Raw genomic sequence first — 11,291 nt, forward strand, 5'->3', positions numbered from 1 at the left:
TTTTGACTGGTAGTGTATATGAAAGATACTAAGGAAAGTGGATATTTTCACATGATTCTCCTATTTTTTTTTTTAGCAGGTGAATGTTTATGTGTGAATTCATTGTGCTGCTACTAATAGGAAACCACATTTTGGAGAACTGATTTATTCCGTCTGTTGTTTTCTTGAAACACATTAGTGTATTAAAGGGGTCATATTTTGCTAAACCTACTTTTATTAGTCTTTGGTACATTTATTTGTGTATTTGGACCCTAACAGTTCAAAAAATTTTGATTTTGAACCCTCCAGGTGCTGCAAAGCTATCTTTATATTAATTCTGGCAAAAATAGAGTGGATTTCGACAACCTGTTTTTATTCCTGCTTAATTTGTTAAGTTTTATAAGTAGTTACGTCTCGACATTTGCACATATAAGGTCAAAACGTCTGATGAATATTTCTCAGAGTACACCATAATTGTTTGTCAGCAGCAGCGGTTGTAGTGAAAACTGAAAATGTGTCCAAACTTCAAGCTGATTACCTAAAATGTTCAGTTCTTGGTTGTATTAACAAACACAAGTGGTTGAACAGGACAGAAAGCACAGTCAACCACCTGGAGGGGGTGGGGCATGAAGTGGTTCATTTGCATTTAAAGGGCCAGCGCTCAAAACGACCTTTCTGGTGTCATTACTCAGAAATAGGGTTGAAGATGGACCTGTGAAGTTGAATTAATGAAGAATTCAGACCCAAGTATAGCATTTACAGTTTATATAGACCACAGGGAAATGTTTTCAAATGCATAATTCTATTTAAAAAAGCAGAACATCACTCCTTTAATGCTGCGTTCCAGGCAACCCGTAACCCATGTTTTGCCAACCTACCAGTGAAAATGCACTGGAATGGCAGTCAAACCGGTGATTTCCCACCTGTGAACTCGTACTAGACTGATGTACTCCCAGTTCTGTACTCTGATGTCACACAGCCCCTGAAAAAACTATGGTGGCGCCCATGGATGGGGTGTTAATGCAAATTGTATATTAAGGTATTGCTCAAACATTACTTATCATAATGCGTAATGTCATTATGCATAATCAGCAGCTACTCTATCGTTAGCTAGTTTTCAGTCCATTGAGGACAAAAATAAATTAATACCAAGTACATATCCAAATATTCAAATTATGTAACATAAAAGGTATAACCGCTTCTCTTGCCTTATGTGCTGTTTTTCCTCCTCTGTCTCCCTAAAATAAGCAAGGACCAAGGACCTTTGGCGATAGATAGGATTATAAATGAGCATAAGCCCCTTATGGTCCACCACGCTGGTTTGTTTACATCTAGCTACCACAATTTTTTGCCCTCAGGTAGTTTGGCATGACTTGCCTGGAATGCTACAAAGTCGAGAGTCGTGGTTCGAAGTCGTGACTTACGGACTCAAAAACCTGCCTTGAACGCAGCATTAGACCAATTTACTTGTTTGGCAATATTTGGAGAAAAAAACAATACTAATGGCTTCTGTTCTTCTGTAAGTTGGTGAATTTTATTTGAAAGAAAAGCATTTTCCCATAAATGTATGACTTGATCAGCTCAGAGAACATCCCAGTTTCTTTCTTTCTTTGCCTTTTCTTGTGAATTTTTGATTTTGATATAGAGTTTTTCTTGTCTAACATTTATAACACCAAATTCTATATTTTCTCAGAATAATTCCCCTTTCCCCTAGTGCATACTTTTTTTTTTTTACTGTCAATTGTCCTTCGTGCCCAAATACTTAAAGGAGTGATATTTAGCTTTTTAAAAAAAAGAAAAAAATGGAATTATGTATTTTAAAAACAGTTCCCTGTGGTCTACATTTTCACTGGTAGGTTGGAAAAACATGGGTTATGGATTGCCTGGAAAGCAACATTAAAGGAGTGATATTTTGCTTTTTTTTTAAATGGAATTATTCATTTGAAAACATGTCCCTGTGGTCTACATAAACTGTAAATGCTTTGCTTGGGTCTGAATTCTTCATTAATTCAACTCCACAGGTCCATCTTCAAACCTATTTCTAAGTAATGACACCAGAAAGGTCGTTTTGAGCGCTGTCCCTTTAAATGCTAATGAGCCACTTCACACCCCACCCCCTCCAGGTTGTTGACTGTGTTTCTTTGTCCTGTTCAGCCCCTTGTGTTTGTTAATACAACCAACAACTGAACATTTTGGGTGATCGGCTTGATGTTTAGACAAATTTTCAGTTTTTACTACAACCGCTGCTGCTGATAAACAACGATGTCGTACTAGGAGAAATGTTCGTTGGAAGCCTTGACCTTATATATGCAAATATCACAACCTAACTAGTTATAAAATGTAACAAATTAAGCACAAATTAAAACAGGTTGTAGAGATCCATTTGATTTTTGCCAAAATGAATATAAAGATAGCTTTGGAGCACCTGGAGGGTTCAAATTCAAACTTTTTTGAACTATTAGGGTCCCCAGATACACAAATAAATGCACCAAAGACTAATAATTGTGGGTTTAGCAAAATATGACCCCTTTAAGGCACTAATTAGAAACAGAAATATGTTCATTCCAGACTGTTTGAGGACCTTGCATTGGGATCCTGGGTACACTGCCCCCTTTTCTCTATCAGCAATAACCTGACAGGAATGGATAAAATGAGTGGGTCACTGCTGCCACTTGGAACTGGCTTTATCGCACTCAGCTGACCCTGTGCTACGCTCTAAGGCCAAACACATAATTAGCTTAGTGGTCAGACAGTATCAGACTGTAGCTGCAGCTGCCAAGACTCTACTGATCCTGACCCAAAGGGCGCTCTGTCGACCCATGTTAAGGCATCAGCCGGAATATCTGGAATCTGAAAGCAGCGTTTCATTCCCTTTTCAGATTCGTCGAGGACATGTTTAACGGTTACATTAAGATAAGGATTTATTCTTCAAATGCACATTTAGTTATACATACTGGAGTACGATGCTCAGTGAAATGTATTTATGTACTTTTTTTTTACATATGCAGTACACAAGATAAAATAAATATAAATGTACAGTATTGGTTTGTAGGTTTGTTGGTTTAGTAAAGTTCTAATGACCAAACATATGCATTTCTCAGTCTCTGTATTAAAATCCAGTCTGGATATATGGGAAATATGTGCAGTAGTAAAAACAAAAGCTTCGATTAACCAAAGTGGTATTTAGTATGACTTCCCTTTGCACTTGACATGTCTTTAACCCATTTGTCCAGACAATATGAGTACTATTGTGTTAATTTTCTGATGTTTTCTACCAGGTTTCATTCAACACATGTCAGATGTTAATTCGTTATCCCAAGATAAAGATATTTTTTTCATTTTAACATATTAATTTATTGTGTTGATTATTTATTTTGTCTGACAATTGGTTTTGTTGAGTTTTTTGCTGATGTTCTTCTAATCACGTGGATGTATAGAATATATATGTTGTTAGAAGTGTTTTATACTATTACCATGGCAGCACAGATAGAACTGAGGCTACCTCAGATACCAGGGTCAACTGGGCTTAAGAGGCTCCAGGTCAGGAAGTTCTGCCTGGTGGAGTTTCCCTTCTAGTTGATGATGCTCCAACACATGACACTCTTGATGGTGCCAGTGTAAAAGTTTTAGCCATACTTGAATTACACACTGTAAAAAATGACTGTAGAATTAACACCAAAAACTTGTAAAATTGCAACATAAAAAAAAACTGTAAGTGACAATACAATGCAAAGTTGTTTATTTGAAAAAAAAATTGTGTTAACGATTGAATCAAATATAGCTGTAGTCCTTACAGGAAGAGTATGTGAACAAAACCAGATTTGTATGTAGAAATGATGTATTTCTATTGTTTTATTGTTGAAATAACGGCATAATTGCTTTTTTTTTTTTTTTAAATAAAAAAGATATTTAAAAAAAGTAAACATTTAACAATGTAACATTTTAAATTTGTAAATTAATGAGTTGGTAGAGTTGGTAGAGTGGCTTGTCTAATAACCAAAGGGTTGGTGGTTCAAATCCTGCCTCTGACAGTCCATATGTCCAAGTGTCCATGGAAGACACTGAACCCTAAATTGCTCCTAGTTGGACCTGGTGGTTTTGGAAAGTTCTTTGGACACCATGAAGGTGTAGAAAATGTGCTAAATAAGTGCAGTCCATTTACCAGTTAAATCCAGTGTTAAATCTACATGTTTAAAATGTTCAGTCTACATGTTACTCTGTAAATATGTTTACAGTTGGATGTGTTTTTTACAGTATTGTTCTGGAAACCACAGCTGCCAGTTTTTTTTCTGTAAAAACAACAGGAGTTTTTTTACAGTGCATGTAAAAAGTAGAAATTGTTTCTGTTAAAAGGAAGTTTAATACATGCATTACAGTTATACACTTCTGCTATAACCCTGAACTCTAAGTGAAAACTCCATGAAAGAGGGTGGATGTTAAAAGCCTAATGATAAACACAGAGGAAGAAACTAGCGTCAGGTTTAAGGATTGATCCAAGAAGAGGTTTGCATATAATAATAGGATGGTTTATCGCTTGCATTACAGTCTGTGAGGAGCGAGTGTTTTTGTGTTAGGGAGCTCTGCAATGTTGGCTTTTATTATTGCAGAGTGCGGAGCTAAGGTTTGGATAATAGCTCATAGGAGACTCATTAGTTCCCCCTCCGACCACGCGCACCAGCTCGCGCACATACTCGCACACACTAATGCTCACCTACTTCATGATCCATTTGGCTTACCCGTCATTATCTGGCAGCAGATGTGACACATGCCATAAAACCACTGCATTGTCCTGCAGTCCCAGTCTACAGAGACGTCATCCGCTGTCAACAACAAGATAAAACTTAGTGCTTTTTGACTGTTTTGGGGAAAGTCTGTGAAAATGAAGGTCATTCCAGTGACTTTCCCCTCCATATGATTTACTCACACATATGTTCTTTAAAATGAGCTGCATATGTGTAAAATTGCCTTAAAATATATACTGCAGTTTTCTTCATCACTTTTTCAGGGAAACATACATCTAGTGTGATTTTAAGTGGGTCATATCGGTAAAATAATAGCATAATAACCTATAAATAATGGAATTTGAAAGTTTTTTTGTGTTTTAATTTGAAAAAATAAGATTACACTGTGAAACTGTTAACATTTACAAACTATCCTTTCACAAAGAAATGCGAATAACTTGAAACAACCTGAAACGTCTTAAGAAAAATACAAACAATTTTAAAAATATCATGTCTCAGTTTATCATTTATACATGTGCATTGTGACTTACAGATCAGAATGGATCTTCAAAGGCACAAAACATTTAGTAACAGACAGAATATTGTAAAAATTGCACTTGCAACAGACAGACAGATAGGCAGACAGACAGACAAGCAGATAGATAGATAGATAGATAGATAGATAGATAGATAGATAGATAGATAGATAGATAGATAGATAGATAGATAGATAGATAGATAGATAGATAGATAAGAGATACTGTAAGTCAGCTCACTTTTCTTTTTTTTTACACTATTCTTAATACTATGAAGCCGGTTTCTGAAACTTTTCCCATAATTTCTTAAAGCTAACTTGTTATTCTGACATTAGTTACTTAAATATTTCCAAGCCAAAGCAATTTGGCACTAATTGGTTGCAAGTTTAACTTTGAGCTGCATGTTTACACTGTTATAATTATAAAAATAATACACATCTTACATGTGGATTAAATTAATCTTCACATCTTACCAGGATCGATGATGTTTGGCGTCATGAGAGTAGAAATGAACAGTTTCTCTTGTGGATCTGTGGTCTGGTAATGAAGTGTTTACTTTAATATCTGAAAAAAAACACATATAATGGGTGCCACTTTCCTTCCATGCCTTATAAATAGTAGTGAGACCTGCGTCATGTCTTATAGATGTACAGCCTTGTAATTCAGAGTCTCTGTATTGAGATGCAACCAGGTTGTACTAGAAATATGTACAATACAAAACAACAAAACAAAAAACATCCTCTACAGAACAAAATGAATCTGTGTATTATTCGTTCTTTTCATATTCAATTGAGAATCCACAATCGGAAAATGAAAAAATTGCTTGTTATTTCATTATTCATGTACAAATTAAAAATCAACGAGTTGTTTTTCATTCTTTCAATTGTACGCACCAATTAAACATTGGAAATAAGCAAATGGACCAAATGTAGGGTTTTATGTTGACATTTTTGATATCCGATTTGGTATGACCCGGAAGTTACTGACTTCTTCGTGTGTTGAACTGGACAATCATGGGTTTGCTAGCATTCTGCCGAATGCATTCTGCGAAAATGGAGAATTTCATGTTATTAAGAGGCAGCAAACACGTTACTCTCGAGGAGGAGAACATGAAAACTAAAAAAATTGTCAGGATCTTTCAGGTATTGTTGTTTTGGCCATGGTTGCCAATCTAAGCAAAAGCCAGTCACAAAAAGTCAGTAACTTCAGGGTCATAACAAATCGGATACAAAAAATGTCAACATGAAACCTGACATTTGGTCCATTTGCTAATTTCCAGTTTTTAATTTGTGCGTACAATCGAAACAATGAAGAACAACTTGTTTTTTTATTTTTGATTTATTGTGAATGGTGAAATAACAAGTCATTTTTTCGTTTTCCGATTGAGGATTCTCAATTGAATATGAAAAGATCAAATGACACACGGATTAAAATGTCAAGTATTTAAAGTCTCCCTTTCCACCTAAATCTTTTTGACTCTTAATCAGACAATATGAGATTTATAGCATTAATTTTCAGGACTCAGGATTCATTCAAAACATGTCAGACATTTATTTTTTGGGGCTACTTTTTGTCACATAGGGTCAAAATAATTACAGATTTTAGCCTATAGGATATTTTTCTTCAGATTTTTTGCATCTTTTTAATACCATGCACATATTTCCTGTATTTTCTTGTTGTCTCTGTAGAAAACAGACTGAAAAAGAAATATGAATGCTCATCACAACCATGCAGAAACAACAAAACTAAAGGTCGTGTAAGACTTTTGCACAGTGTTGTAATACCCCTAATTTACGACTTGATACGGTGCTGCGGGCTGACTTGGAAGATGCATCACCCCACTTACCTTGTAATTTGATTTCACACACTTACCTGTTCTGCAAAAAGCCAGTGAATGAATGTAAAGTAGACTGGTGTTTGGTGTGATTACATTTTACAACCCCAGTAACCTCTGTAGTCCCATTTTAGCTCCATGTTAGCAAAAAAAAATCAAGTGGGGTATTTATCTGTATATTTTACATCATAGAACAAAACAGGTTTTTTTTTTTTTGTTTTTTTTTTTTGCCTTATGTGAGAATAATATAGCCACAAACCTTCTCAAATAACCCCTTGAATTTAGGAAGTTGAACATGTGAATTCACATTTGGGTTTAAGATTGATTTCTGCAGAACTCTACTGTATTCCCATCTGACTGAGTTATGCTGATTAGCAACAATTTGCACGCTAACACTCTAAACTAATATGAACCTACGTAGTTTGTACTTAATAAGCTGATGGTTTATTACTTGAATTAGCAGAAGTGCATTTTGTTGCATAGTATGTGTTTTCTGTGTTTGGGTTCGCTGTAATGTTGACTTATATTAATACAGAGTGCGTAGCCGAGGTATGGCTAATAGCTCATAGGAGACTCATTAGTTCCCCCCTCCCCCAAAAACAAAAACAAAAAAAAAAACGTTGAAAAGCCCACTGACTTCAAGACAAAGGAGTTATAAACTTCAATGCTTGACTCATTTTTGCAAAAGTCCATATACAGCTAAGTTTGTAGGAAATATCTGAAGTTGCATACATTTTTGGGGGGAAATTTGTTGGGAAAAATGGGAAAGGCATTGCCCAAATTTGTCACATTATCTCAGTAAATGAAGTATCAGTACTGAAGCAATTCCATGCAGTGCTCAACTGACCCTGAAATAAGAAAATCATTATCTGCTCCATTTATTCACTAACACCCACCACCAATGTTACCGTATCCTTTCACTCCGCCACTAAACGACAAACCTTTACAAAGGGAGTAGATCCGGATTTATACATTCGCATTATAAAGTGATGAAAAGCTATAAATTGCAATGTCTTTCTTCTTACTTCCTGTTTATTTTATGTTCCAACCTTCCTCCACGGATCAGGACACAAGGTCATCAGGTGAGGTTGTGTGTCTTTTGTCTGCAGTCGTGAGGCAGATTGTTCCGTGATGGAGTGGTCGTCTATAAAAGCATGACCCCGGGGTCAGGGCCGGAGCAGAGGCAGTGATTCATTATGTGACGAAAGGTCGGAGCAAGCTGATTAATATACCTCTGCATCTCAATGTATGGAATAGAGAGGTTTTAGAGTGTTTCTGTGGCATACGCAAGTCAATCAGTCTATCAGTCTGTCAATGAGAGGGTGTCATCGGCGAAACTAAACAGATCTGACTTTGCGTTTCCGGTTTGTGGCTTTTCTCTATTTGCGCTCAGACCATTAACCCTGCATCTGCTACAGTATACCAATGCCTCACGGGGAGCATGTCTGCATCCTTCAACCCTCCCCTGAGTGACAGACTAATTAGAGTTAAAGTAATGGTTGTATGTAATCAAGGCTAAATTACAGCAATAAGTCACTGAGTGGAGACCCCCATACCTGGGAGCCAGTCACGGCTGTAAACTAATGAACCACACTCACTGACAGCTGACCTCACCATCCATTTCAGACATAAGGACCTGTATTAACTTCTCTCTGTACCGCAGGCAATATTGAAGTGGCTTTTTATGTCCTTAAAGCTGCTGGATATTTGGCTTGGAATAGCACAAATGCATTTATGATATAGCAGTTGAGTGTTCTTAAGCAGCCAACACAATCTGAGTGAAAATAATTAACCAGAAAACATCATTCTAAACCTTTTGAATAGTTAAAACATTATTTTCCAAAGAAAAAAAAACATGACCAAGAAATGAGAAAAGGTGAGCTAGACTTGGTGAGATCAATTGTTTTTTATTCTATATAATTCTTATATTGTTGATTGTATGATTATAAAAAAATTTTTATGTTTTCTTTTTTTTATTTTTTTTTATTTTATTTATGCTAGTTTGGACTCTCTACATCACTTTGGAGACTTTGTGTTGGTAAAATATGCTATACAAATAAAAGTGACATGGTATGATGTGGTAAGTGAAAGGCATGGAAATTTGATTGCCTGTCATATCAGAAGATAGACTCCCCAGATTAATACATTTTTCAAATTTAACCCTCGAGTCTCAAACGTACATTAATAAGAGATTTAGGAAGTTGAACATAAACTGTGGACTGGAACACACCGAACAAGTATTTGAATTTTGGCTCAGTAGTTTGTTTTTCTAAATCAGTCCAGCTATTTTTTGACACCTGGTTAAACTCCAAAAAGCAGTTACAAGGTCAAAACTTGGTAAAAAAAATAAATAAATAAATAAAAAATAAAGAAACAAAAAAATTAGAAAAGCAGACCTCTGCCACGGCCAATCAGCCCCCCCCCCATCACCACCAAAATTTAATCATTTGTTCCTTGTGCCAGTATAAACATTTACTGAAAATTCCATCCAAATCCATCTGTAACTTTTTGAGTTATCTTGCTAACAGACAAACAAACAAACAAACCCAGATGAAAACAAAGCCTCTGTCGTTCCTTGGCGGAGGTTAAAAATCAAAAAAAAAAAAAAAGGAAAATCACAACAATACTGCAAAAAAACCTGTAAAAAAAAAAGTGTCAAAACTAGAAAAACACTTGGAGAGCACAGACCTCCGCTAAGGCAGATCAGTTGTCCCCCCCCACCCCACCCCCGATCACCACCAAAATTTAATCATTTCTTCCTTGTGCCAGTATTAACACTTCCTGAAATTTTCATCCAAATCCGTCCATAACTTTTTGAGTTATCTTGCACACAGACAGACAAACAGATAGACAAAACAACGCCGGCAAAAACATAACCTCCTTGGCAGAGGTAACAAACAAACAAACACACAAAGCAAAAGTGATCACAATACCTCCTGGTGGAGGTAAAAAAAAAAAAAAAAAAAGCCCAAACAGCCTATTTTTTAGAGCAAGTTGGTTTTACTCACTGCTCTGTGTTTTGCCCCCCATTAAACTGTTGGTGTGGGGTGCACTGAGCATGCTCAGATGTCTATGGAAAGCCCAAGGTCTATCAGTACCTTTTGAAAATGTTCTTATTGAGCAAACAGTTAAATTTTTTTCGGAATATTTAAAATAAATCATGTATTCAGAACGCTCTCCACAGACACGTCAGGGGTTTGTATATTCACTGTCATAGATACTGAGCATATTTCCTCAACATGCTTTGGAGCTTTTACTGACACACCTAAGCATTTATTTATACAATTTTTTTCTCTCCATACTGTGCATTTACTTGCCTTACTTATCTTCTATTTAGATCTGTATTGTTAATTGTTTTTTGTTTGTTTGTTTGTTTGTTTGTTGGTTTGTTTTATACTAGGCACTCCACAAAGAAGGAAATCTCATTGGACTGTGCTACTTGGACCAAAATACAGAAATTACATATAGTGCATTTAATGTGATGCTGATAGCTGGAATTATTACACAAGCAGCAATAATTCCAAGGAATTGAGCTCCTGGGAACCACTTCTCACTTCCAATCCCTAATTGTGTATTACTAGAGGCTCAGTGCAATTTAATACTGATTTTTTTTGGTGATTAGAAAGAATTCCAGGTTTAATTTCACATGTAACATCTCATTCTGATACCTGGTCGAGTCATTTTACTGCGACTAGATTTGCCTGAACAAGCATCAGCCCTGTTTGAGTCCCTGGATCGGAGGCCTGTAGGGTCATCGAGTGTTGCCAGAGCCACACCCAGATCAGAGGGCTGCACCTCCTGCTCCTCTTCTCCACCTGTCATTGATAAACACACCGGCCAAGAAACCATGCAGGGTCTTGATGAGAGTGAGTGCAGAGTGTGTCTATGTGTGCGTCGGTGTGTCGGTGGGTGTGTTTGACCCATAGGGTGAGGTGGGATGAGACGGAGGTACCAGATCAGATCAGAGTGCTCCAAGAAGGGATAAGCTCTACTTATGGTGCTTTGGGGAGGACGTTTAGGTTAGTGTGTGTCTGTGTGTGTGTGCGTGCATGCGTGCATGTGTGTGTGTGTGAGGGTAATTCCTTTGTGTAAATCCTCAGGCCTTTTCATGTGTATATGGTTTTGGTTTTAATGAGGAAGGTGCTTCTTTGACCCCTCCATGTTGTAGCTGCAGCGAGGTTATTGTGTAGCTGTAAAATACAGGTCACGGTCCACTGATCC

The sequence above is a fragment of the Sphaeramia orbicularis genome, chromosome 19 (genome assembly GCF_902148855.1).
Source record: "Sphaeramia orbicularis chromosome 19, fSphaOr1.1, whole genome shotgun sequence".
Taxonomy (NCBI): Eukaryota; Metazoa; Chordata; class Actinopteri; order Kurtiformes; family Apogonidae; genus Sphaeramia; species Sphaeramia orbicularis.